At 39.6% G+C, this 26996-nt stretch overlaps 1 long non-coding RNA gene across 2 annotated transcripts in view; it reads right to left on the bottom strand.

The window, feature by feature from the left end:
- The window catches only part of LOC143651677 (uncharacterized), a 46641-nt gene extending 23813 nt beyond the window's left edge, over positions 1 to 22828 (bottom strand). For both annotated transcript variants that reach the window (XR_013160128.1, XR_013160129.1), the window contains exons 1-2: positions 22770 to 22828; positions 18839 to 18963 (exon numbers count right to left, since the gene is read on the bottom strand). This is a non-coding gene — a long non-coding RNA (uncharacterized LOC143651677). The remainder of the gene's footprint in view (positions 1 to 18838; positions 18964 to 22769) is intronic.
- Positions 22829 to 26996: the final 4168 nt, after the last annotated feature.

Genomic DNA, 26996 nt, shown 5'->3' with positions numbered 1-26996 from the left:
AAATGGTAATAAAGATGGAAAAAATGGAATGGGAATTCAGGGAAATGATAGGTAAAACAAAGCATACAAATATAAGACCCATTGGCGTCTCAGAAGGAGAAGAGAGGAGTAAAGGGCTAGGAAGAGTAGTTGAAGATATAATAGGTGAAAGCTTCCCAACCCTCACAAAGGACATAAATATACGACTCAAAGAAGCCCAAAGAACTCCACACAGAATAAATCCAAATAGGCCTTCCTCAAGACACATACTAATCAGTCTATCAAATGTTGAAGAGAAGCAGAAAATCCTGAAAGTGGCAAGAGATAAACGATCTACTATATACAAGGGAAATCAAATAAGATTGAGTTCAGACTACTCAACTAGCACACTGCTGGTGAGAAGGCAGTGATATGATATATTCAAGATCCTGAAAGAGAAAGACTTCCAGTCAAGAAATCTGTACTCAGCCAAATTGTCTTTGAGGGAGAAATTAAAGTTTTCACAGACAAAGAACTCCTGAAAGAATTTGTCAACAAGAGACTGGCCCTATAAGAAATACTAAAAGATTTAGTATTGCTGGCTGAAAAAAAAAAAAAAAAAAAAAGATAGGAGAGGGAGGTCTGGAGGAGGGCTTGGAATTGAAGAATACCACTAAGGGTAATTTAAAGAATACAAAAAGAAAAAAGGAAAAGAATATATAAAGCTGACAAAATAAAAAGGATAAAATGGAAAAATCAAGAAACATATTTTCAGTAATAACTTTGAATGTTAGTATACTAAACTTACCAATTAAAAGACACAGATTGGCAGAATGGATTAAAAAACATAATCCAGCTATATGCTGCTTACAAGAGACTCATCTTAGACATAAGGATACAAATAGATTGAAAGTGAAAGGTTGGAAAAAGATTTTCCACACAAGTTGTAACCAAAAGAATGCAGGAGTAGGTATACTAACATTGGGCAAAATAGATTTTAAATATAAAGACATCATAAGAGACAAAGAAGGACACTATATACTAATTAAAGGGTCATTTCATTAAGAGGATATAAAAATCATATATGTTTATGTTCCCAATCAAGGAGCTCCAAAGTACATGAGACAGACATTGGCAAAACTGAAGGGAGTGATAGATGTTTCAATAATAATAGTAGGAGACTTCAATACACCACTCTCCTCTATAGATAGAACAACAAGACAGAAGATCAACAAGAAAATAGAGAAGTTAAATAACTTGATAAATGAATTGGACCTAACAGGCATATATAGGTCATTGCACCACAAAGCACAAGGTTATACATTCTTCTCTAGTGCTCATGGAACATTCTCCAAGATAGTTCATATGCTGGGGCACAAAACAGGTCTTCATGAATATAAAAATATTGAAATTATTCAAAGTACTTTCTCTGATCACAGTGGGATAAAGCTGGATCTCAACAACCATCAAAGAATGAGAACATTCACAAATACATGGAGATTAAATAACACACTCTTAAACAACCAGTGAGTCAAAGAAGAAATTGCTAGAGAAATCAACAGTTATCCAGACATTAATGAAAATGAGAATACAACTTATCAGAACTTATGGGATTTGGCAAAGGCTGTGCAGAGAGGGAAATTTATTGCCTTAAATGCTTATATTAAAAAACAAAAAAGCAAAATTTGAGGACTAACAGCAAACCTGGAAGAACTTGAGAAAGAACAGGAAACTAATCCCAAAGCAAATAGGAGAAGAGAAATAGCAAAGATTAAAGCAGAGATAAATAAATGGGAGAACAAACGAACAATAGAAAGAAGCAATAAAACCAAAAGTTGGTTATTTGAGAAAATCAATAAAGTTCATGGACCACTAGCAAGACTGACAAAGAAAAAAGAGAGAGGATGCAAATAAGCAAAATTAGAAATGAGAAGGGGTGTGTTACCACAGACCCTGAAGAAAAAAAAGAAATCATAAGACAATACTATGAACAACAACTAGACAACTTGGATGAAATGCACACATTCCTAGAGACACAAAAACAAGCTACAATCACTTAAGAGAAATACAAGGTCTCAACAAACCAATCACAGGTAAAAAGGTTCAATCAGTCATCAAATATCTTCCTTCAAAGAAAAGCCCAGGGCCAGATGGTTTCACAGGGGAATTTTATCAAACATTACAGAAAGAACTAACACCAATTCTGCTCAAACTTTTCCAAAAAATTGAGGCAAAAGGAAGTCTACCTAATTCATTTGATGAAGCTAATATCATTTTAATACCAAAACTAGGTAAAGATGCTATAAGAAAGGTAAACTACAGGCCAATCTCCCTAATGAACATAGACGCAAAAATTCTCAATAAAATATTAGCAAATCAAATCCAACAGCACATTAAAAGAATTACACACCATGACCAAGTGGGGTTTATACCAGGAATGCAGGGATGGCTCAACACAAGAAAATCAATTAATGTAATACAGCACATTAACAAATCAAAAGGGAAAAAAATCACATGATTTTCTCTTGTTGCTGAAAAAGTGTTTGATAAAATTCAGCATCCTTTTCTGATAAAAACACTCCAAAACATAGGAATCAAAGGTAACTATTTCAGTATGATAAAGGGAATATAGCTAGAGCAATCAGGGAGGACAAAGAAATAAATTTCTTTCCAAATTCCTTTCCAAATTGGAAAGGAAGAAGTAAAACTCTCATTATTTGTGGATTATATACTTGAAAGCTCCTGAGAAATCTGCAGCAAAATTACTTGAGCTAATGAACAAATCCAGCAAGGTGATGGGATATCAAATTAATGCGCAAAAATCAGTAACATTTCTACATATAAGAAATGACCTAGCTGAGGAGGCAGTTAAGGAAAAAATTTCATTCAAAATAGCAACTAAAAGAATCAAATATTAGGAATGAAGTTAACTAGGTATGTAAAGGACTTGTACACAGAAAACTACATAACATTGCTAAAAGAAATCAAAGGAGATCTAAATAAGTAGCATGACATTCTCTGGTCATGGATAAGAAGGCTAAACAGTTAAGATGTCAGTTCTCCCCAAATTGATCTACAAATCCAACACAATACCAATCAAAATTCCAACAACTTACTTTGCAGATTTGAAAAAGCTAACTATGAAATTCATCTGGAAGGGAAAGGGAACCTGAATAGCTAAAAGCATCCTAAAAAAGGATTATAAACTATTATAATTATGTAATAGGATTATAATCCTATTATAAACTCTTATAATTATAATAGTTTATAATTATAAAGTATTATAATTATAAAATAGGATTATAATCCTATTATAAACTCACAGTGGTCAAAACAGCAGGTACTGGCAAAAGACAGAAGCACTGACCAAAGGAATTGAATCAAGAGTGCAGAAATAGACCACCAAATCTATGGTCAACTAACTTTTGACAAGGCCCCCAAATCATCTGATGTAGGACAAAATAGTCTTTTCAATAATGAGTCATGGAAGAACTGGATATCAATAGCCAAGAGAATGAAAAGGACCCTATCTTACACTCTAAGCAAAAATTAACTCAAAGTTGATCAAACACCTAAATATAAAAGCTAGCACCATAAAGCTTCTAGAAGAAAATGTAGGAAAACATCTTTAAGACCTAGTAATAGGAGGCAGCTTCCTAAACTTTACACCCAAAGTACAAGCAACAAAAGGAAAAAATACATAAATGGGAACTCCTCAAAATCAAATGTTCTGCACATCAGAAGACTTTGTCAGAAAGGTGAAGAGGCAGCCAACTCAATGGGAGAAAATATTTGGAAATTCACATATCAGACAAAGGTTTGATTTCCTATGTATACAAAGAAATCATACAACTCAACAACAAAAGATCACGCGACCCAATTATAAAATGGGCTAAAGATATGAGTAGACATTTTTCCAAAAAGCAAATACAGATGTCTCAAAAGCACACAAAGAGATGCTTATTTTCATTGGCTCTAATGGAAATGCAGATCAAGACTACAATGAGATACCACCTCACACCTGTAAGATTGGCTGTTATTAAACAAAAAGGAAACTAAATGTTGGAGAGGGTATGTAGAAACTGGGACACTCATGCACTGCTGGTAGGAATGTATAATGGTGCAGCACTATGGAAGACTGTTTGGTGCTTCCTTAGGAAAATAAATATCGAGTTACCCTATGACCCAGCAATAGCACTACTTGGTATATATCCAGAAGAGCTGAAAGCAACTTCACAAACAGACATTTGCATGCCAATGTTCATAGCAGCATTATTCACAATTGCCAAAGATGGAAACAAACCAAATACCAATCAGTAGCTGAGTGGATCAACAAAATATGGTATATACATACGATGGAATATTATGCAGCTGTAAAACAAAATGACATCCTGAAGCACATGACAAGATGGATGAGCCTTGAGGGCATAATGCTGAGCAAAATTAATCAGATACAAAAAGATAGATACTGTATGATTCCACTTTTATGACCAGCATAAAGGTGTAATCAGAGGCTTATAATGCAGAATATACGGAACTTAGTGATACATAGAAACTAGAGATGGGTGAACCATTAATTAATGAGGTTGAATTCCAATGTAAGTGAATAGATAGGAGTGAAGGTGACTCTCTAGTGGGTCTAGAAGTGATATTATCATATTGAGCATGAACAAGATCGAAAGGGATTGTATAGACCTTTGTGTCCCACTGATTCACCCTAGAAATATGAATTAGATCTCATAACAATTACTTCAAAGATAAAATTCTTGTATAAGGAGTGTTTAAGTCCAGGGTACAGGGAAAAAATTGCTATTGCATGCTATGAGCTATGTTAAAAAAGAAACCATCAGCACTACCACAGCAACAGCAGAGATAAAGAATGGGGTGAGGGACAAAAGTTAAGAGGAGGTTTAGATTTCCTATTTGGTGAAGATGTGCTTATTGGTTTTTTGTCTCTTGGGAACAATCAAATTATTTAAAATTGAGAATGTTGATGGACAATGGACTTTGGGTCTTCTACATGATGCCCGATGATTGCAGGTAGCTGAAGGATGCACTGATGGAGAAGTAGATTGGTGAACGATGGTGTATACTTATGAATGAAGGTTGTGCTGCTACAAAAAGGAACAAAGTCATGAGGAATGCAATGATGTTGATGAACAAGTGGGACATTTGGTGAGACAAATAAGGCAGAAACAAAAGAACAACAATGGTATAGTCACCTTTAGAAAATGCTTATAAGAAAACTGGGGCCTAGATTGTAAGCTTTTAGAGGAGGCACATTAAGTCTGGAGTGATGATTAATATTTCTGGATTTTGAGAGGTTGTTTTATCTGTATAACCTGATATTTAGAGATAAGGATGAAGCAGAACAGATTGAGGTTAAAGTAGTTCAGAACATAGGGATAAGGAAGACGGTGTCTGTATTTTAGAACCACACAAACTCTTTGAGACCAAGGGAAGAAAGTTTTATTTAATCTGGAACTGAAATTTTATTTAGTGCATAATCTAATTCAACCTATCTTTATAGCTCATTTGAACAATTGAAATAGAGGGAGCACAGAATAAGAAGTCCTTTAATCCTGTATAGATTTATTGTAATGCCTGGATACATGCTGCAGTGTATTAAGCAGATAATAAAAAAGTATTGGCAAAATCCCTGAAGGGTGGAAGAAAGACTATGGAACTATTAAACTTTACCATCAAGGAATCCCCTGAAACATTGTCAAACTTTAGGGACACCCAAATCAATAGGCCATGCCTCGATCATAAGGCTCACTCTTGTGAAGCTTATGTAGGTAGCAGAGAAGCTTAGACTCCCTAGAGCCATGCCTAAGATTTACTCCTGGAGGACCTCTGTTGTTGCTCAAATGTGGCCTCAGTCTCTCTAAGCCCAACTCTGCAACTGAAATCATCGCCCTCCCCCTGACGTGGGACATGACATCCAGGGGTGAAAATCTCCCTGGTGACATGGGAGATGACTCCCAGGAATGAACCCAGACCTGGTATCATGGGATCAACAATTCCATCCTGACCAAAAGGGGGAAGAGAAGTGTAATTAATAAGAATCAGTGGCAGAGAGAGTTCAAATAGAGTCGACAGGCTACTCTGGAGGTTGCTCTTATGCAAGCTTCAGGTAGACCTTGCTACCTATCATAACCTGCCAACCCCCAACCAGGACCATTCCAGCCAATCCTAAAGAACACCTAGGAAATTATATAAGATTCCACAAGGGTTCCATGCACCAGAGTAACTTTCCAAAAACCTAAATCTCCAGATGGGTCCCTATAAATCCAGATAAATCCTGAAATCAAGGCCAGCCTCTCCAAAACACCAGATAGTTCCATATCCCTACCCCGTATTAGTGACAGACCCTTCCAGTATCAAAAATTTAGAATTGTCATAGCCCAAACAACCCTAAAGAGAGGTATGGAAAGAGCAAAGATGATGGTGAAGTTATACATAGAAGATAGGATTTAACAAATGGATATGAATGCTGAATCATTAAATTGATATCTTTTTTACTCTCCAGTATTTTAAAGCAGCTAGATGTAAAAACCTAAAATTATGAAATTATAACCCACGTCAAAATCTGAAATATGTTCTACAACTATTTGTGATGCTGTGCTTTGAAATTTATAGATTTTTGGGTGTGTATTATTTTTTCACAAAAAAAGAAGGAAAAAAAGTCGATTGTGATGATAAAAAAGTATTTAAACCCTCTAGCCTCCTATATTAGGAGCAACCAGAAGGAAACATATGCAAGGATCATATGGTAGCACACGACAAACTCTGGGATCTGTCCTCTAACCACTTGTTGAAGAGTGTTTTGAAAACTATTGTTTTCTTTTATTTCTTTGCTTTGTATATATGTTATACTATACGATTAAAAAAAAAACAAATTTCTGCATGGAATGTGATCTTGTGATTTTTTCTTCTTTATCCTATTAATATACTGGGTTACTGTGATTTATTTTCAAATACTGTACCAGCCTTACAATCCTGGATTGAAGCACACTTGGCTATATTGTATAATTCTTTATATATTTCATGCCAGTATTTTGTTAAAGATATTTCTGTTCATATTCATGAAGTTATTGATCTGCAGTTTTTCTTTCTTTGAACTGTCTTTGGTTTTGGTATTAGTGATTGATTCAAGTGACATTTATTTTCTCCTGTGATATTGTTGGAGGCAGAAGTTCAGGGCCCAGTCCAGATATCACAAACAGATTTTCTCCACGTGTGGAGGCCTGTGCGTATTACACAGAACATGTCAAGTGACCAGAGTTGTGCAGTAGTTAAAGCTTATACTTCCTGTGGACATTTCTTTGGGCCAGGCTGCTCCATATGGGCATAGGTTTTATCTGTGACTGACCACAGCATAAGGGTTACTGTTCAATCATCTCATCCTAACACAGCAAAATGGCACACTCCAAGGGGTGTGTGGACAATGATTAGGGAAGCTGCTTGGAATCTCAGAAGAAGAAAATCAAGTTTTGCCCATAATATTCTGAGAGAGTTCTCCATAGACTTTGCCAGGATATCAAACATTTGAGATGATAGGAAATCCCACTGTTTAAACTTCATGGAGAAATGTCCCTAAAAATTGATTAATGATGACTAGCCACGTTGGACAAAATTCTCTTTCTTGCTTGCTTCCATAAAGGGGCATCAGATGTAGAAACGTAAAAGTAATTAGCACAGAATTTGAAGGTGAGATATGGCTAACATACGAGTTCCTATACATTTATGCGTACTTAATTTATGCAGACAATAGAGCAACACTATTCTTCTTTATAAATACAATGGAAGTTCTTTCAGTATTTAGTTATCCATTGTGAGACAGAGACCCCAGTCATCTGAGGCTGGGAGTCAGAGGTCTGGGAAAAAAAGGCTCTTAAGGTCTTTGTTCTCAAAAAGCTGAAGAACTAGCATATGCTGTTCTTAATGGGGAAATCATGCTAAACTCCGACAACATGTGGGCTGACCTTCTGATGAGAAAAGAATCATGCAGTGCTGAGAAAATTGGACTTTCTGAATAGACAGTCTGGTTTTGTGATTACTTGCTCTGTGGCCCTCAACCACGCAACTTCTCTACCATTCGTCTTAGTCCTTACATTGGAGAAAATGACATTTGTTTCTTCATTGGGAAGTTCTGTCGATTATTGTCTATAACACTCTTGGCTCAGTAAACGTGAAATGAAGGGAAGGAGAAGAGAGGTTGTTGTTGGTGCGGTGGAAATTGAGCTTCGTAGGGTTTTCAGTAATTACGAAGGCTTGCCCTAACCCACCCACACGCTTGTGCTTTTCTGGTCCTTGTGACACTTCACAGCAAGGTGGTGGCTGCAGTGAGGATGGGGACCTGGCCATGAAATGAAGGCCACACTCCTGGACCATACGTGGATTGAACCAGTGTGTGGGACTCTTCAGCGAGAGGCTCTAGCCAGATGCCCTGGTCAGCTCTAAAGCAGTGCATTTCAGAAATATTAGAGATGTGTGGTGAAAGCTGCAGCACTGATGAGGTGCCTATTCCATTGTCAAAGCTGACGGATGGGCAGGAGACTCAGGAGTGGCACAAGGGTGGGCGGTCACCAGGGCCTGGGGTCAAGCATCATCCTGTCACTATCCTAGGTGAAGAGAGCAACCATGGTTGGGTTTCTCATCTGGGGTTTTGCCTTCACATCTCTCATTGTAGAAAAGAAAATCTGATTGAAGGAGGCAGATGCCGCCAGTTAAGAATCGCTAGATGGCTTTCTTGACATTGCCATATTCTCCATCCTGGTGGCCATTTCTCTTTCTTTCCCTGAAATTTATTTGCCTTAAAACCTTCCACAAAATTAGGGAGATTTGGGTGTTTGGGGTGGCTGCCCCTAGGAACTAAATAGCTGTGTCTACATTTAGAACATGGGGCATAGAGCACCTGGCAGTTATTTAGCTCCAGAAGGACAGATAGAAACCTAGAAAAATGTGACATAAGGTAGGTTGCAGTCACAAAGATCTCTTTCTCAGTGCCTATGGGATGACAGTAATAAACGATATGTCATCCTTCCACAAAATCCAGAGAAGTTTGCATGTTGCCATTATGCCTGTCCTTCCCTTTTGAACTAGGCCAATTGCTAAAGAAGTGACCGTAGTGGACTGATATTTTCCATTATCTCTTATTTTTGGTCTTCCTTCTCCATGGGAAGAAAAGAAAACAGGAAACTGACCAGAAGGCCAGAAGCAACAGGATGTTGTTCCCTCTGCAGACTTTGACATTGTTAATTGCCAAATTCTTTGTAAAATATTTTTTCTCCCTGGGCTAACAGTGATATTGTCCTTTTGTGCTCCTTCAAACAAACTCTCTGTTCACTCCTCCTTTGTTTCCTTAACTGGTCTACTTTCTCATCTTGTTTGGGAAATGTGATATTCCTTGGTCTTCTGCCCTTCTTTCTAAACACTTCTCTTTCTTAGAAGCATAAACCAGCACAACCATCCACTATTTATTACATTTTTGGTTCATGCACGTGCAATCATTTATTTATACAACACCCAGTTGTTCTCAGCTGAATGGGCTACTGAAACACACCAGGCTTGAGAAATTGACAATCCCAGAACTGATATTCAACCAGACCCACTAGCGTGGAAGCACTGGTTATTCACCCTCTCTAATTGTTGCTCTCTGAGCTATATCAGTTGTTAAATATTTTGCCTATTGCACTTCACTAGATAGAATGTATTAAGCAATGGAGAATGTTATCAACTTTTCTCCTGCACTCTAACATCCATTTTGCTGATTTAAAATTTCCCATTGCAAGTACGATTGGTTTTACTAACTTGTGGCTTTAAAAGTTCATGCATCTTTCTCCTGAAAACTTGTAGTACAAGCACAAAGCTCAAAGGAACTTCAAAAATCAGTTGGCTGTCTATTTTACAGTGACACAGCACTCCCCAGTATAAAGCTATGAAGTGCTCAGGGTCACCAGTTGCCTAGAACTCAGGTCTTCCAATTCTAATAACAGTGTTTCAGCAGTTTTAAGGATTTAGAGGAATTTTTCAATTTCCTACAAGCTGCCCTGGCATGCAGGCACAAAATTAAGATTCTTTACAGTAGATGTGGCTGTACACAGCTAAGAATGTGTGAAGAGAACATTTGCAAGTAAGCGCATTCTTCATGATGGTTGGAAGGATAGAATGACTACAACGCCATTCTCATGTCAAACCTTGTGCTGCCATGAGTTTGGTTTGCATGCATTCGGTGCCATTGTATCTGCCCTTTCCACGTGGCACTTCAGCAAGGTCCTAGCAATTGCCAACTTGGCTGTCATGACAACCTTATGCATGGATTTCCCAAGGACAGTAGTGTTTCAAACAAAATGTCCCAGAAATTTTAATATCCAGGCATCCAGAGATATGTCCCAAATTGTTTGCCTATGCACATTTGTGCACACGTACACTCATTCCCAAATGCAGCACAGTACTCCAGGTACAAATGCCACTTGCCAGATCTTATATCTCGATATTTAACAATGTGTGGCCACTGTAACTGTTGGGAACATGGCAGAGAACAGGAGGCAGAAAGGCTGACAACAGCAATGAAAAATGTGACAACTGACAGTCTGACAGTGAGGGAGGAGGCAGAAATAAAAAAGTGAAAACCCTGGCAGTGAGGGGCCCTTTTGAGTAGAGGCAAATCTTACAGCACATATCAATACTACATGCCAATAGAGGCCAATAGGCAATAATAATGAAAATCCTGAAACACCAATAAAAATGGTATGGTTTTCAGTTTCCTTTGTTTTAAGATGCCATGATATTTATCATAGACTTTAGGAAGATTTCCACAGAAAAGGGTTAAAATGCCTTAATGCTACTTTAAGGTAAGAATAGTAGCATTCAAAAAAAGAAGAGGGAGGAGGAGGAGAGAGTGGAAAAAGAGCGGGAGGAATTAGAGGAGGAGAACTCCCTTTATTTTGCTCTAAGTTTACATGCCATCTTTTTTTCTTCCATTTATACTGTGTAATGTAAATAAATAAATCCAATGAAGTAGGTATTATTCTAACTACTGTTGTTCAAGCTAATTGTTGAAGATACAAAAGAGTAAAACAGTAAGGTCAAATGGAATTCCTTGCTCATCTTCCCAGGACAGACCGTTGCAATCCTCCTGCTGGCGAGTCCCCAGGCTGTGACTGTCAGTGCTCCACTGTGGTCCCAGGTCTAGGTCTCTGAAACGATGGCTCTTGGCCAACCCCACAGTGCCTGGAGTCCACTGACCCCAAGGGAACCCTCAGAACTCCACTCTGAAAGGCTTCTCTAATATGTGTTTGGGACAATTTGGCTATTTCTGCTTTCTGGTCCAGCAGTCACTGTCATCTAGAAACTTCCATGACACAGTAGTCCATCTGACTTTGCATGATTATACAGTTCCTTCCCTCTGACTCTCTCTGATACATGAACAATGTGAGAGGGAGAGAGAGGGAGATTGTGTGTGTGTGTGTGTCTCTGTGTGTGTGGTCAAGGGTGCAGGTGGAGCAGAAGCAAACACCTAATGCAAGAAGCTATCCCCATCCCCGCATCTGGCATTTGCACCCTACGTCTCTCTCCCTCCTGTAGGGCTTGCACTGCTGAGTGCTGGTGTTTGTTCCCTAAAGGAGCAGTGTTCTTATTCACCAACCTGGATGTCAGGTTTGAAGTGTGCAGCTAGATGACATCCCTATCAAACTCCTTAGTTCTTGCAGATTAGACCCCCAAGTGGGCCTGCCTGCCACACCTCTAGACAGACCCAGACTAGTTTGAACCTGAAAGGGTCATGGTTGCAGCCGTTTTTACGGCCACCTCTTGTGAACGGTGGAAAATGCCCTTGAACCTCCTTGCTACGGCCACTCTGTGGTGAACAGTTCCCAGCTAATTTCATAGAGCTTCACACAGGTAGCACTAGGCAGTACCTAGAAAGCTGCTGGATACATGCTTCCCTGTGCGTGCCCAGGTAAATTGTCTGAGATGTATCTCACTCAATTCATCGGAACCTCTAGAGGTACTGAGCCTCAGTTCCCTCAGTGAAGGCCTGCTGGATAATGCGCCCATGTTTGGGCTTGGTCTCCAGCTCCCTGGGACCATGTCTCCTATAAACTACCAGGCCCAAAACCTTTGCCAAAGCTTTATTCTGGGTGGGCCGAGGCTGGAGAGCAGAGTGGGAGGAGAAGGAAGTGGAGTCCAGGCTAAGATACTCTTGCTCTTAAAATAGTAAATACTTTTCAAAAAGCAATATTTTCTTAAAAACTGTGTTCTAAGCACCATTGAAAACACTTTGCATTTTCTAACAAATTTAATGCATTTTGTGTATTTTACAAATGAGAAACATGTTTAAGTGTGACTTGTCCTGAGTACTAGAGATGACAGAATTAGGGCATGAGGCTGGTTAGGTCCTTTGAACCTAAATTCAGAGTTCTTGCTCTTTCATGAACCTGAGGTTGGGTGTTCCACGTTGGGCAATCTTGAGGATACAAAGAGTTCATTTCTTAACTGCTGAAGGCCTGCTTGGTGGAAGCAATGCTTGGGAAAGTTGCTTGGAGTTAAGGGTGTCTCCCATCTTCTGACAACTCACGCTGGTCAAATGTAAAGTGCTCAGCCTTCCTTTGGGTTGGAGTGCAAGAGCTCCAGAGGTTGCTGGGATCACTGTGCACTCTTTCTTCCACACCTCGAGAGGGTAGGATACTCCCAATTGGTTCACACTCATTGGTCAACAGCCTTGACTATCCCTTATGACATGAATGTTGGCCTCCATCGCACACACACACACACACACACACACACACACTCACATCTACCTTAAAATTACAAATGGAAGTGAATTCCATCCTGTGTGTCACAAGGGTCACATGACCTAACTGAGTTCCAAAACTCCCTTTGTAACCTCAGGTCCCTGCTCTCAAGTGGCAGCCTCACATTTACTTCACAGCCCCCACCTACCCCTGAGCAGTCAGACCCACCCGTCAGAGATTGACTTCATGTCTTTCACGAACCTCTGCCTAGACCTTCACACCTCACGGACTCCTATTCTTAATGGAGAGTGTAGCCCACATCCCCAGACGCTGTCTCACACCTCCACTCAGAAATAGCAGCCGCCATGCTCCTGGCCGGTTTATGATACAATAGCTTCCTCGGAGCGTGCTTATAAATATTTATAGTACCAAGCATGCAGTAATAGGCTGCTATTCAAACACACCTGCTGGGAAGAAAGAAATAAAAAAGAAAAGGAGAAAACACACACATACTCACGCATATTTATGCCCACTATCTGAAGGTCATTTAGACATTTAGACCTAGAACGCATCTGTACAAAGTGATCAAAATAATCACTGCTTTCCTGGGGTCTTCAGTCCAAGTATGGAGCATCCTCTAAGAGAAGCCAAACAAGACCTCATTTTGCTTTTAAATGCTGTTTTCCCTCAATAAAGAGCATGTTTGTTGAACTGCATTTGGTAAACACTGAAATATACAAAGGATAAGAAAAATATTATCTATATATCTTATCTCCCAGGGCTAATAGTGTCAATATTTTGGAACAATTCTTTCTCTGCTCTAAGAACTACATATCCTACATGCTCTTTTGAGCTTTGTTTTTATTATATTTCATGTTATAATATCTTGAAACAGTTTAAAAATCTTTTCTTATTTGATACCTGAAAATGATCTCCTGAATTCAATTGAGGACTGCATACTAATTCAATCAGTAAAAATTTATTCCAGCACTGCCAAGTCTAATTCTCCTAGTATGGGCTGTGAGAGTACAAGATGAATTGGGCAGAATTTCTGTCCCCACAAGGCTTACAGTTTGGTGGAACATAAAAGAAAATTTTTTTCCTCCAATGCATAAGAGTCATTTTTATTTATTCTTTTGTGACCTGCCTAATCAAATATTTTAATGATTTGGTTTTCAGATGGAGTGCCTAAAGATCTGGCTTTCATGTTTTCATTTAGTGAGAGAGGCAACAAGTTGGCAAAGAGCGGTATGATTTTTGTCCTCTATCCTACCATCAAGCCGGCTCCCAGAATAAAGAATGGCCTGAATAATATCATTTGCAAGCTCTCTTCAATCAAATTTAGGAAAGACTGGCTTCAGGAGAACTGAAAGCAATTCCATTAGTACTCCTAAAACGGGCAAGAAGGGATTCAGGTTAAACCAAAAAGGAAACAGGGAGCAAGTAAGCTGACTGATGACAATTCACACACATATATAATTTGCCATTGTTATGCCTTTACATTTCTTGGGAAAACCTTTGGTCATTTATTAAGTAAGTATGCTTCACATTTGCCCTCTGTTTAATGTGTTTCCATGGATTTTCCAAGCACCTGCTATATTGTCTCCTATATGTAAATAGTAAAAGAGTTAGGATCATTTTCTGGAAAAAAAAAAAAGAGCCCTCACTGAGTAGAAGTTGCCTGTTAGACTTAGAGCTGAGTCCAGAGAAATCCAGCAATAGAAAACACATGGTGCCAGTACCCAAGGAATTTGCTTCCTTAATGACCTAAGGACTTTAAATGCTGTCTGCTAGACAAAGGGCATCAACAGATGTTTAACCAGTGGGGAAATGCCATGCAGAAGTGGGTAGTTGCAGGGTACAAAGTACCAGTCCACACAAGCTTGCTATTCACGTGGAGAAGTATGCAGCTTTACAGTGGGAATATCTGAGTGGCGCTCAGTGCTTAAACTCAGCATTACTAAGAGTAGGACAACCATATGATGTGTCTCCTGATGTGATGCAAAAGGAAATTCAGCACCTCCCATGAAGTTGTTTTGTTCAAAATATTTAATCTGAAACCAATCAAGCCTTTAGCTCTACCTTCCAGGTTGCAGTACAGGGAATAGATAAACAAGTTAAACAACACTATTAGGAAACAAATAAAAAATAGCCTAGTCTCTCCAACAAGGCAACGTCACAAAAAAGGGGTGGGGGGGTAGTGACTAATCTAGTTTAAAGAGACATTAGATTTAACCATCAAACTTCATGTGTGTTCTCTGGAGTTTGAGATTTTTAAAATTCTAAATCTATGCAACTTATATGGGAGCAAGTGGGGAATATTTGAGTATGGCCTGGTTGATATATGATATTAGAAACTATGGTTAATATTTTGGGATGTCAAAATGGTTAAACAGGCATGTGGAATTGCTTTGGGAGATGCATATTGAACTATTGAAAGACAATGTCACAGTGTCCTCACTTACTTTCAAATGGTTCAGCAAAAAAAGATTACATAGAAAGATGGACTGACATAGAGATATAGATAGTTAAATAGAGAGATGATAGGCAAGACACAGTAGGTAAATGAAGCAGATGTGGCAAAACCTAAAAAAAAAGTTAAATCCTGGTAGATGTAAGTAATCAATGTGTTATGCTTTCTGCTTTTCTACATATTTCATAGTATAAAGAATTGAAAAAGTGTTGTCCCTGCCAGGCAGTCCCAAAGTTTCTGGGGAAATGAGAGAGAGAGAATTCCATTGCTATTAAATTTATTTTATGTAAAAATGGAAGCAGAGAATGTTAATTCAGGTCATTCATTCAGAAATTTAGAAAGAGGGTTATGGTCTTGGATTTTCAAGAATGTCACAGGAGGCCTAGGGTTGGGACAAAATTTTACAACCTCTCTGGCAATTCTTGTCTATTTTTTTTTCATGAATTTTTTACTGCTTATATTTCCTTTCTTCAAAGCAGTGTGTTAAAAGAGGAAATGCATATGATTTACAGTCACAAGTCCATCCAGGGTTTGAATCCAGGGCTGCCCCTCCTTGCTGCATGACCTGGGCCAATTATTTAACTTCTATGAGCCTCATTTTCTGAAGCTATAAACTTTGGATATTAAAATTATTTATTCACTGAATTATTGTAAAGTTAAGAGAATGCTTTGTAGAGTCTGAATCTACTCGTGGAGAGTGTATTCGTGCTTATCTGTCATTTTGTTCTCATTGTCTTTATCAAATTGTCATGCAATATCATACCTTGTGGGATCCATATTTTCTTCTCTTTGTTTCTGACCCAGGTTTCTGCACTGGACCCTGTCCACCTGCTAGCAGCCTTTTCTCGAAGGGTCCCTGCAGCACACATGACTTCCTCCCAGGGCTCCCTGAATCTCCCGATGGGACAAACAGCACCAGGTTGCAATTCTCACATAAAGTATCTTCTTAGTTAGTCATTTGCTAAAATGCAATGAGCGTCTTCTCTGTACCAGACTGTTACAGACCCCTAATACTTAAAAACTGAGGAATCAAACTCAATAACAAAATTATTCTGTAGCCTTTATAAAGATTGACATTTTACGGAAAGAAGTCTTCACTGGGCAGTACGGAAAAAAATAATTTCTAGTAATTCTCTTCTCATCTTCACTCAAATGATTCTCCTATCCCTACCTTTCATTTATTTATTTGTTTATTTATTTATTTATCTGTCTGCTGTATGGCGGGGTCACATTTCATTTCTTTTCCATGTGAGTATCCTGTGATTGCAGCACCATTGCTGAGTTTTTGTTTGTCATGGTTTTTCATTTGTTTGTTTGCTTGTTTGGGAAGTACATGAGCCAGAAATCGAGCCTGGGTCTCCCGCATGGCAGGCGAGAATTCTGCCACTGAACTACTTTTGCATCCACTCCCTATCACCACCTTCTAAAATTATGTATGATCTTATTTAAAGTGTGAGTGATTGAAAGATAGATCTAATGAGTGAACTATTTCGTCAACAAATATTGATTAATGTCCCTTTGGGTAACGATAATGTAAAAGAGTTTAAACTTGCCCGCAGGGAACATGCATACCTCATAAAAACTGCAAAACAGAGGAAAATAGAAGGTATATCAGAAGGCAAGACATGACTGGTTGCCACATGGGTGGAAAAGAGATGGTAGAGAGAGTTTTGGTTCCGGGGAGTGGGGCAAAGCTGCGACCAGTGATGGATGAAGGGGAGATAGGAGGGAGCATGGCGGGGTGGGGAGAAAGAGCTGAACAATAAGGGCTTGTGTAAATAAGTAAAAAGTAACCAGAGGTAACCAACCTAAGGGATGGAGCTAAATATACACATGCATTTCAAAGACCTTGACTAATAGGGGAAAATAAAATGGAAGTAGCAATGATTTACCAACAATTGAAGGCCAGAATGACCTATCATGGTAAAAGATGTTAGATAGGGATATATACTCCTCTGAGCAGCCAGATAAGCCCTGTGGGAAAAGATAATTGGGGAGCAAGGGTGGCTGAAAATAAAATTTTCAATAAGCCTCAATATTCAGCTTTGCTAAAGACATGAGGATGAAAAGGACTCTGAAGGGTTCTGACAGTCACTGCAATGTGCTGACTGTAAGCCCCTGTTTCAACTCCAGAATATCTCTTAAAAGTGTATAGGAAGAATATGTGAATAGCTTATGATTCTGGATCAAAATTAGAAATTAGAAATGGTGCATACTTATTACTATGTAAATGTTTGCAGACTCTGAGAATTGTGTCCGAAATTTGGTTGATAATTTGGCATTGGAGTGTAAAAAACTGTGAACTTTGCTTGGGTCTTGTTCAGAGTGCATGGGGGCCACAGAAGCTGAACCCAAAGCACAAAGCATCCCTGTCCCAAGGACACACCTGCAAAGGGCATGGGGAAGCAGAGGCTGGAGGGAGAAAGAATCTTGGATGAGTATCATTCACCTGAAAACCATCGTGCACCAGGCACAGTTTCTCAGGCTCAGTAACAATCGGTCTATTCTATATCTTCTTGGCTCCTGCCCCACTCGCCTCTCTATAGCCTGTTTTCCTCAATTCTCTCAGGGTTCCTGCTCCACTAAAGTATCAGTATACACAGGGCTTTGGCTCCTTGCTGTTGGCAGCAGCCCTACATCTACATTGCTTTGGAACAGACATCTCTACCAATAGGTGGGTCAGTTCCTGAGCGACCCCATTCCAAGTCCCCCAGAGAACACAATAGTGTCAGAGTTTGGGTCCTAAATTCTGCTTATAAGGCAAAAGCTGTACTTGAAAATCCCTTAGGAAACACTACATTTGAAACTGACATGTTATTTCTCAGTAAGTCAGACCAGGCCTGTTTGTCCTCCAACATTGGAATAGATTATAGTTCCTTTAATTGAGTACGGGATGAAGTTGCTGATTTGCATTTAGAACCAGGCTTTATGAACATTTTAAACACAAGGATGACCCTTAGCTTAGCAAGACCTCATACTCTGACTAGCTCTTGGGAAACAGCACAGACAGGGGAACAGGAGATTCTCATAGACCATCTCAAGACCATTGAGGGCATGTCTCATTGTGGAATGGGATAATGCTAGGTGTCTCTCTCTCCATCATCATGTACATATCTGAATTCTGTTGAATGATGTGTCCACATTAACAGGAGCCATCCCATTCAGATGTCTATCCCGTGTCAAAGTAGAATGGATACAAGTGGCATGAAGACAAGGAAACCATTCATAGGAACTCTATCTAACAGAGGCTTCCGTGGGGAAGATGGCAGTGGGAGCAGCGACCCACAAGAACCTTCTATAATGACACCAGGGGACTTTCTATCAGGGCATACTGAGGTCTATGGATGCAGATCGAACCTCCTGGGTTGTAGAGGGCAGTTGTCCCAAGTGTAAGCATCTTTACTCTTGAACCAATTAGACAGACAAAGAATGCTTACACTAGCCTCTTTCTCATTCACAAAAACCAGCTTCTTAGGCATCAATGTAATAACCATTTGTATGTTTAGAGAGTAAAGCAATCTGTCACAGTGAATGCAAGTCCAAGCTCCAAGGTTGGACACACCCAGATTGCAATAGTTCTGCCGCACCAGCTGTGGTTACGGGCAAATTATTTCACACTTCTGTACCCCAGATTCCCCACCTGTCAAATGAACATCATAAGACTTACCATGCAGGGGTCTTTCAAGGACTATGTGCGGTAATGCAAGCATGGCACAATGGCTGTCATATAGCAAATGACACTATGCAATGGGGTTCTTAAAGACTCACGTGGGCATACATGTCCATGACGTTCTGTGGAGAGACGGGAAGAGGGCAGGAGTCAGGAAAATGGATTGGGGCTCTGGGCAGGACTGGCTTCATGGAGGTGCAGCCTGTGCAGTTTCACTGGCCTTGTGCTCAGAAGGGTCCTGCATTTGGTTTAAGGTTCTGCTGCTGTCGTTTGAAAATTCTGAGTACTTTTTTGACAAGGGATCCTTTATTTTCATTTTGTCCTGAGCACTGTGAATTATGTAACTAGTACTGCCTACGGATCTAGTGAGAAGTGACCACCTAAATTCCAGGAAAAGAAAGAGACTACCAGAAAATTTGCAAAGGAGAAAACAGGTTATTTAGTGAATGATGCAAATAGAAAGGGACAGGTGGGTGCAAAAAGAAAGCAAGCCATGGGTTCCAAGGAGCTAGCAAAGCATGGTCCAAAGGAGATAGATGAGTAAGTCAACAGAGTTCTTAACTATTTAAATAAAACACAACTGGAATTTATTAAATCAGTACTAAAGGCATTAAACAAAATTATTAATCACTTATTAAGGATGATAGTAAAAATGCAAACAAAAAAAATCCAAAAAACTGTTCTCTTCGACCAGCTGCAGGGAGGTTGGTCCTTGTCCTTTGCTCTCTCCTGCTGTCTCTGGCCACCTGCTGGACACTTGAACCATCCCTTCTGGCGTTTTATCCAGGTCTCCCATTTCTCACTAGCAATTCCCCTGCTGAACTTTTTGTCTCCTAGCCCCCATTCCACTACTACCCACAGCACACACCACCACACATGTACACACTCTTGCCTTGGGCACTACTTGGTTTGACTGTAATCATGTGTGCAAATCTTTGGGGAGAATGCTTGTGAGTGGCCATTTTACCTAAGCAGTGTTACCTTATGCCTCACGCCACCTTATCAAACCTGCCCCCAATTCACCTTCCAAAAATTTTATTTGAGCTTTGTCTGTAGGAAATTTCATTCACCTTTATAACCGCCCACAGTTTGGTGCCTCACACATCCTTGGAGCTTAACAAACGTGAGAAAGTTTGAATAACTGGCCCATTATCACTATTTATCAGAGACAGTTTTCCCTACCTTTCACTCTTCCTTTAAAAGGAAGGGCCTGCCACCCGGGTCTGCTATAATCTCCCAGCAAGAAAAGCAACGCCCCTGAGATGACAAACAGTTCCAGGAGCTTCAGCCCTCACATGCCAGCTCCTCTCTTTGTGAGAGAGAAGAATAGAGCAGCAGCCCATTAATTCAGCAGTGATCCAGCACTTCCTTTAGCAATGGCCTTGATTTTATTTTGCAGTGATTCCTCAAAATCACAGGTTAAGGGGCATGTTTGCTATACACTAGCTCTATGAATATGGAGACGAAGGTAAAAGTACATGCTCTTCATGTCTTTCCCCCTTCAAATGCTTTTTCTTTCCTTTTTGTCCCTCTAAACCCCCCATCTGAGCTCCTCTCTTCCTTTCTGGCTTAGTGTGTGACCCCTCAGATATCCAGCTGTACCTGCCTTTGGTTCATAATATTCACATTTCCAAACACTTCCACATCTATCATTCTCAACGCTTCAATGAGAAAGAAAAAGTCAGGTTTCATCATCATCATCATCATCATCATCATCCTCATCATTTTTATTAAGACTAATCATTTTACAATTAAGAGAATGAAGACCCAAATAACTTAAATGAATTAAACATAATGTAGTTAGTTCTTCTGACCCAGACATTTTCATCATTCATTTCCTTGATCGTTAATGCTAGAGGCAGCTATGGCAAATATATGGCATTTGTGTTGTTGCAGCTTCCCACTCTGGAATCCACTGTAAACATTTCAATTTTCTTGTTGCTAGAATGGCTGGCCCAGGGCAATCACTGCTGATTATACAGAGCTGGCATGTGAGTTAACACACATTTTCATTCTTGATTAAAGTAGGAACATCTGAAGTGGCATAGGAATAGAGAATTCCTGCAAAGCGAAAACTTATGAAATTCCTTGGAATGACTCTTTGATGGAGGAGCATTAGAGACAAATATAAGGGCGCTGACTCTAATGAGTGCCTCCAATTGGCCAGACTTTTCATTAACCCTCCTAACAACTTGTAGAAGCATACTACACTATTTCTAGTTTTCAGTTTAGGAAATCAAGGATCAGCATTTAAGTCACTTTCTGTGCAAGTGACAGAGTCAGAATTACACTCAATATCTGATCCAAAGGCTCTGAGGTAGATCTGTCTTCACCTCAAACTCTTCCTGGGTCTCAAACTGAACTCCTTGCTGTCTTATTTTACTAGCATGTATCTCAACATTAGAGCAGTGGCTAGAGAAAAAAGAAGGAAGAGAGTAAGGAGATAGTGCAGGAATGATGCCAGGCATTGCTGTGTAGGATCTTGTGCATAAAAGGCGTGAAGCCAGCATTCATCCTTGTTTCCCAACAACTGTGTATGTTTAGGTTTTATTCCGTGCAAGCTTGCAAATTAAATAGAATATCAATTCTCTTTCAGTTTCCTTGAGGATACCCTTATAATACCATGCAGATGTGTGTAACAATTTTTTCTTTGCTGCTCTACAGTAAGCAGATCAAGATCAATGGTTGTGGAAGAAGGAGAGGGACTAAAAAAGAAAATCAAAGACTCTATCAGCCAGCCAGTATTGACTGAACATTTTTTGGGTACCTTTCATTGTTCTAGGCACTGCAGGGACCACCAAGAGCATAAAACAGGGTTACCCTGTTCCAAGACATTATCATGAGCTTAATTTCAAGTACTTTAATATCTTATAGAAAAAAATTGAATATCTGCCTTAGGAAAGTAGTAGAATCACAGAAAGCTTGGAGTTGAAAGGGGCCCCATATGACTTGTTGCTGCAACCCTCGCTGATGGGACAAGTAGCTAAGATTGTACTAACATAGCCCCCCTGGCAGGGAGCTCATACTCCTTATAGTGGCACATTTTTTTTTCTGGAACTTCCACCCAGTGCTCCTAGGTCTGCCATTAGGGCAGCTCAGGAAACCCTACTCCTTCTTCTGGCAAGAGCACATCATATTATTTGAGGAAAGCTATTATCTCTTTCCTTAGCTGTCTCCTTCCTGTTGAAACCTCCACTCTTCCTTTTACCCTCTCCACTGTTGGTTTCCAGAGTCCTCACTGTTCCTCCTGTGGAACAAGCCAAGTTAAGAGCCTTCCTTCAGTGTGACTGGAGAAGTGGGCAATTCTCCAATCCTCTGGGGTGGCTGACCTGAGCAGAAGATGCTCTGCCGTTGATTCCTAGCTCTGAACACTATTTCCTTGTCAACACAGGCTGACTTTGGGTTGATATTTTAGCTGTGTCACCCTACTGGCATCCATTAAAAACATGCTTCCTTAAGCTTCCTCAAATTATTTTATTAGGAATGGAAGCCAAGTTAAAAGCGCTCCAAGGCAATTTTTTAAAGCTCTAAGGGAGTCAGTCATGAGACCAACTAATTCTGGTTGCACTATTATTTGTCTGTGAGCCCTCAGGGATGCCACTACCCTTTTCTGGGCTTCAGGTTAACCTACTGGCAAAATGAGCAGTAGAACTACAATGACTTTTTACATCCCTTATGCTACTAAATTTATAGGTCTAGGCTATTCCATATTCCAAGGGAGCTATTGCTTTTTGTGAACCTAATACAGCATTTTCCCTTGGTCTCAGTTACATTTGCCCATTTATTCCAGGATGCTATGACTTAAAATTCTTAGCTTTTGTCATCTTTTCAAACCATGATCACATAACTGAATGACTTAGGTCTTGTGCATCACAGTACTTAAATGGTAAGAGAGAAGCCATTTAATAATTTTCTCCCTTTTTCCTACCTTGGTTCTGATCCAACAGCTCTCAGGTTCGATTCAGCATTCTTCAATGTTCCGTGTTCTGTTTCTCATTTTCTTTCTGAGCAACTAAGGTATCACAATGAGACAATGGGATTTCCCTTTGGCCTGGATCGATTTTTCTCTCCTCAGAATTCCCTCCCTTGATAAAATTGGTCAGTTGCATGGTTATAAATGCTAACTCCTTGCTGGTGACCCCCACGTTTATATGTGCAGATCTGAGCTTTGCTCTGACTTTCCAGACTCACATTCCCAACTGCCTACTTAAAACTTGTAACTGGGTATCTATCAAGTAGGTCTCAAACATAACACATCTAAAATTAAGCTTATGACCTTTGTCCCTCACCCTGCTTCTCTCATAGTTGCCGTTATCTCAGTTGATGGTATTCTGTCCTTTCATTTCCTCAAGCCAAACTCTTGGAGCTATCCTTGACTAATCTCATTCTCACATACCCCACAGTCATTTGCTATGGAATTTTTGTTGGCTGCATCTTCAAAAATACATCCATAATCTAATTAACAAACTGATGTGATACTCCACGAAATGCCAAGAGCTAGACTGGTGGATTGTAGTTTTACTTGGCAAATCAAGTAAACAAGACAAATTCCTATGGAAAAGAAGAACAATGGAAAGGTGTGATGCTTCGCTTTGTGTCAACTTGGCTCGGCTAAAGTACCAGGTTATTAAATGAAATGCTAATTCAGGTGTTGCCCAGAAGATATTTTATAGATGTGGTTAACATCTCCAAGTACAAAGAGTTGATTTTAGGTAAAGGATATTATCCTCAATAATGTGCCTGGACCTTATCCAAGAGCAAAAGCTGAGGTTTTTCAGGGAAGGAGAAATCCTGCTGCAAGACTGTAGTATTAATTATTGCCTGAGTTTCCAGCCTGCTGGCCTGCCTTACAGATTTTGCAGATTTTGGACTTGCCACAATCATGTGATCCAATTCCTTAAAATAAATCTCTTAATATATATGTATGTACACACACACAGTTCTATTTGGCTGTTCTGTTCATGCACACATCCCCATTGCTTTCATTATAGAGGCTTTATGCTCTAATATCTAGATGGGCCAGTTTCCCTCATATCAGTTAGGGTTCTCCAAAGACACAAGCCAACCAGGGGTTTTATACATACTCTGGTACAGAGCTGGGGTGATGATGGTGGTGATGGCAGTGCAGTTTAACACCAGTGAGTCACAGATTTGAATGAGGTTAGAAGGGGAAAGCTGAGGCTGTGTTCATGTTACTAGTATAAATTTAAACAACCACAACAGGAACATAGGACTGTAGGATGCAGTGAGCCCTGATGCAAACTATGGCCTAGAGGTACCAGAACAGTTATATTCTTTCATCAGTTGTCACAAAGGCACCTCACTAATGCAAAGCCTTAATAAGAGGGAAAGCTGTGTGTGTGAGGGGAATGTATAGAAACTGTAATTTTTGCATGATTTTTCTGCAAATGGAAAACATAAAAATGAATTAATAAAATATTTTAAAATTTAGAGAAATGGAGAATGGCTTAGTGTTTGCTAGGGACTGAGATGGATGAAGGGATGAGGTAGTGGGTGTGGCTATAAAAGGACAACATAAGGGATCCTTATGGTAATGCAAACACTCTTTCTCCTAACAGCATCGATATCAGTATCCTGGTTGGGGTATTTTACTATAGTCCTTCGGAAGTTGCTGTTCTTGGGGAAACCGGATGAACAGTGCAGGAAATCTCTGTTCTTTTCTAACAACTTCAGTGAGCTTAGCATGATCTCAAAATAAAATTTTTGATTAACAAAAGGATAACTACTATACTATAATAGATTGGAATACATGCGATTTTTGTAATATTTAGTAATGATACTAAAAATATTCCCTTTGGAGGATGCTAGGAAAATAGCTCATTATTCTGAAAACTAGTGTAATAAAGGAAAATAATCAAACATTCATCTGCCTTTTCAGTTTAAATTATATCTCGTTAACCTAGCATTTAATGATGGAACTATCTCTTTATAGAATTTTACAGCAAAGACATGAAGGTGGAATGATATCATAGCAACACCACTTGTTTGCAGCCTGGATGAACTAATGCATCCAGGCCAAGTGCCTCCACGTCTGCTGAGAATGCCAGGCAAAGGCTGAGTGGAATCTACATGAGGGACCAGGGTGACGACGCCTGAATCCACTGCTCAGTCTCAACATCTCCAAAAAGAGGGGCACATTCACATTCACTGGCTCCCTGTGGAAGCACATGCCATCACCTATGAAGAATTATTGACAAATAAAATAAAACTGAATCTTTTCAAGAATCTAAATCCAATTGCCAGTTTATGGAGTATTTTAGCGACAAAGAAATAAGTTGAACAATCCCACAGGGTCATTCAGCAAAGCCCAGAAGCGGGGAAATCTATACTCCTAACAACCTGGTTTCTTCAAAAATAAATGTAAGAAAAATTAAAAAAGGACAGAGAAATATTTATTTATAAAACCTTAGGCAACATCAAAGAAGTGCAACACTAATTCCAAAAAATTATCAAATATATAAAGCACCAAGTCTGAACACTGATTAGGTACTTGATACTGTTATGTGACTATTACGTTTTTCAGATGTGAAAATTTGCTTCCCACCAATCCAATGGGAGCAGGGAAAAAGGATTTAGAATAGAGAAAGCAAGGTAGGCCAGGTGCTGAAACTTGACGACGGGTCCTCACTCTAGTTTTGTTCTCTCCACTTTTGCAAATGTTTGAAATTTTTCATAATAAAGTCTTTTAAAACTATGTACAGAGCCTTCTACTTTGCACTGCCTCTACTGCTAATGTCCTCCTCCAATCTGCCACCATGGCTTACTAAGAGCATCATGGCATAATCCGAACTGATCTCCTGGCTTCCACACTTGCCTGCCTGCCTTCCATCTCTTTCCAGCACGGTAGCCATGGCAATCTTCTTAAAACCCAAGTCAGATCCTATTGTTACTCTGCTCAAAACAATCCTCATATCACTAGGAGTAAGAATGAAAATCCTTACACCAGCACATAAGGAGCTCTGACCATCTGGCCCCTGGCCCATTTCAGGCCTGAGCACATTTAATGTGGCCTCAGGGCCCCTTTCCATATCATTCCCCATTTGATGCAATTCCCCATTTGCAGTTTTTGCTCTGGCCTCTCCAGTTTGAAGGTCACTCTCTCTAACTGGAAGAGAGGTAAGTAGAGGAGGCATACAGAGTTCTGCCATGGTCCTCTTCTACGTGTTAATGTTAGACAATCTCCATTCAAGCCAGGATGCCTGTGCCTTCTTTGTTCTAATGCAGGCAAAGCTTCAACATCTCTATTGTTTGCAGCACTTGTGAGAGTATCTGTTTGCTATCGTCTTAGCCCGGCACACAGGGTCCCCGTGGGTTTGTAATACAACTGTTTTGTTTCTCCTTACTCACATGCCCTCTTATCCGTGTTTTTAGCTTTGGCCTTTTGCAATCCCAGCTTGTCAGAGAGCCCTCTGTGAAACTGAAATTCTTACTGTAGCAGCATTACCTCTCTCATTGGATTGCCCATAATTTTAGAACCATGATTTCACTTTTCAGAAATCCCCATCCTCCGTGAGCCTTGTGTCTTGGTTATGTGGCCATGGGAGACTCCCTATCATTTCTTTGAACTCTGGAAGGTTTAATTCTCAAGAAAAAAGAATTTAACATTTTTGGATCACCCATATATGTACCAGGCACTGTGCTAGTTTATCACACACTCGTTTCACTAAATTCTAGCAATAGTTCCATTAAGCATTTGTATTGCCTTTAAAAAATAAGGAAATGATTATCAGAGAGTTTCATTAAATGATTGAAGGTCATATATACACCAAAGAAGAGATCAGAATTGAAATTCAAATCTTGGGTCCAAGATGCAAAACATTAAGTGGTGCACTTGCAGAATCCATTTCATTTCTATAAGAACAAATATTTCATAGCAACTGTCTTCCTAGATCTTATCTCTTCCTTATCACCAAGCATGTCTTCCCATTAGTCAGTCCTGAATAATTCCTCTGTTTTCTCCACCTTATTCTGTCCTTGTTTCTTTTATCATCTGCGAGAATAAGCCTACTATCAATGAAACATGACAGGGACTTATATGACATTCTGTTTCTAGCAGGATTGGGCTTCTAGTAGCTTTGGGGATCACTGAAATTCCTCCTTACTCCTTTATGTCTGCCTGATAATGTATATTAAG

The sequence above is a fragment of the Tamandua tetradactyla genome, chromosome 12 (genome assembly GCF_023851605.1).
Source record: "Tamandua tetradactyla isolate mTamTet1 chromosome 12, mTamTet1.pri, whole genome shotgun sequence".
NCBI lineage: Eukaryota > Metazoa > Chordata > Mammalia > Pilosa > Myrmecophagidae > Tamandua > Tamandua tetradactyla.
Note: the sequence above shows the minus strand (reverse complement) of the source record. Positions and strands in the feature narration are given on the sequence as shown.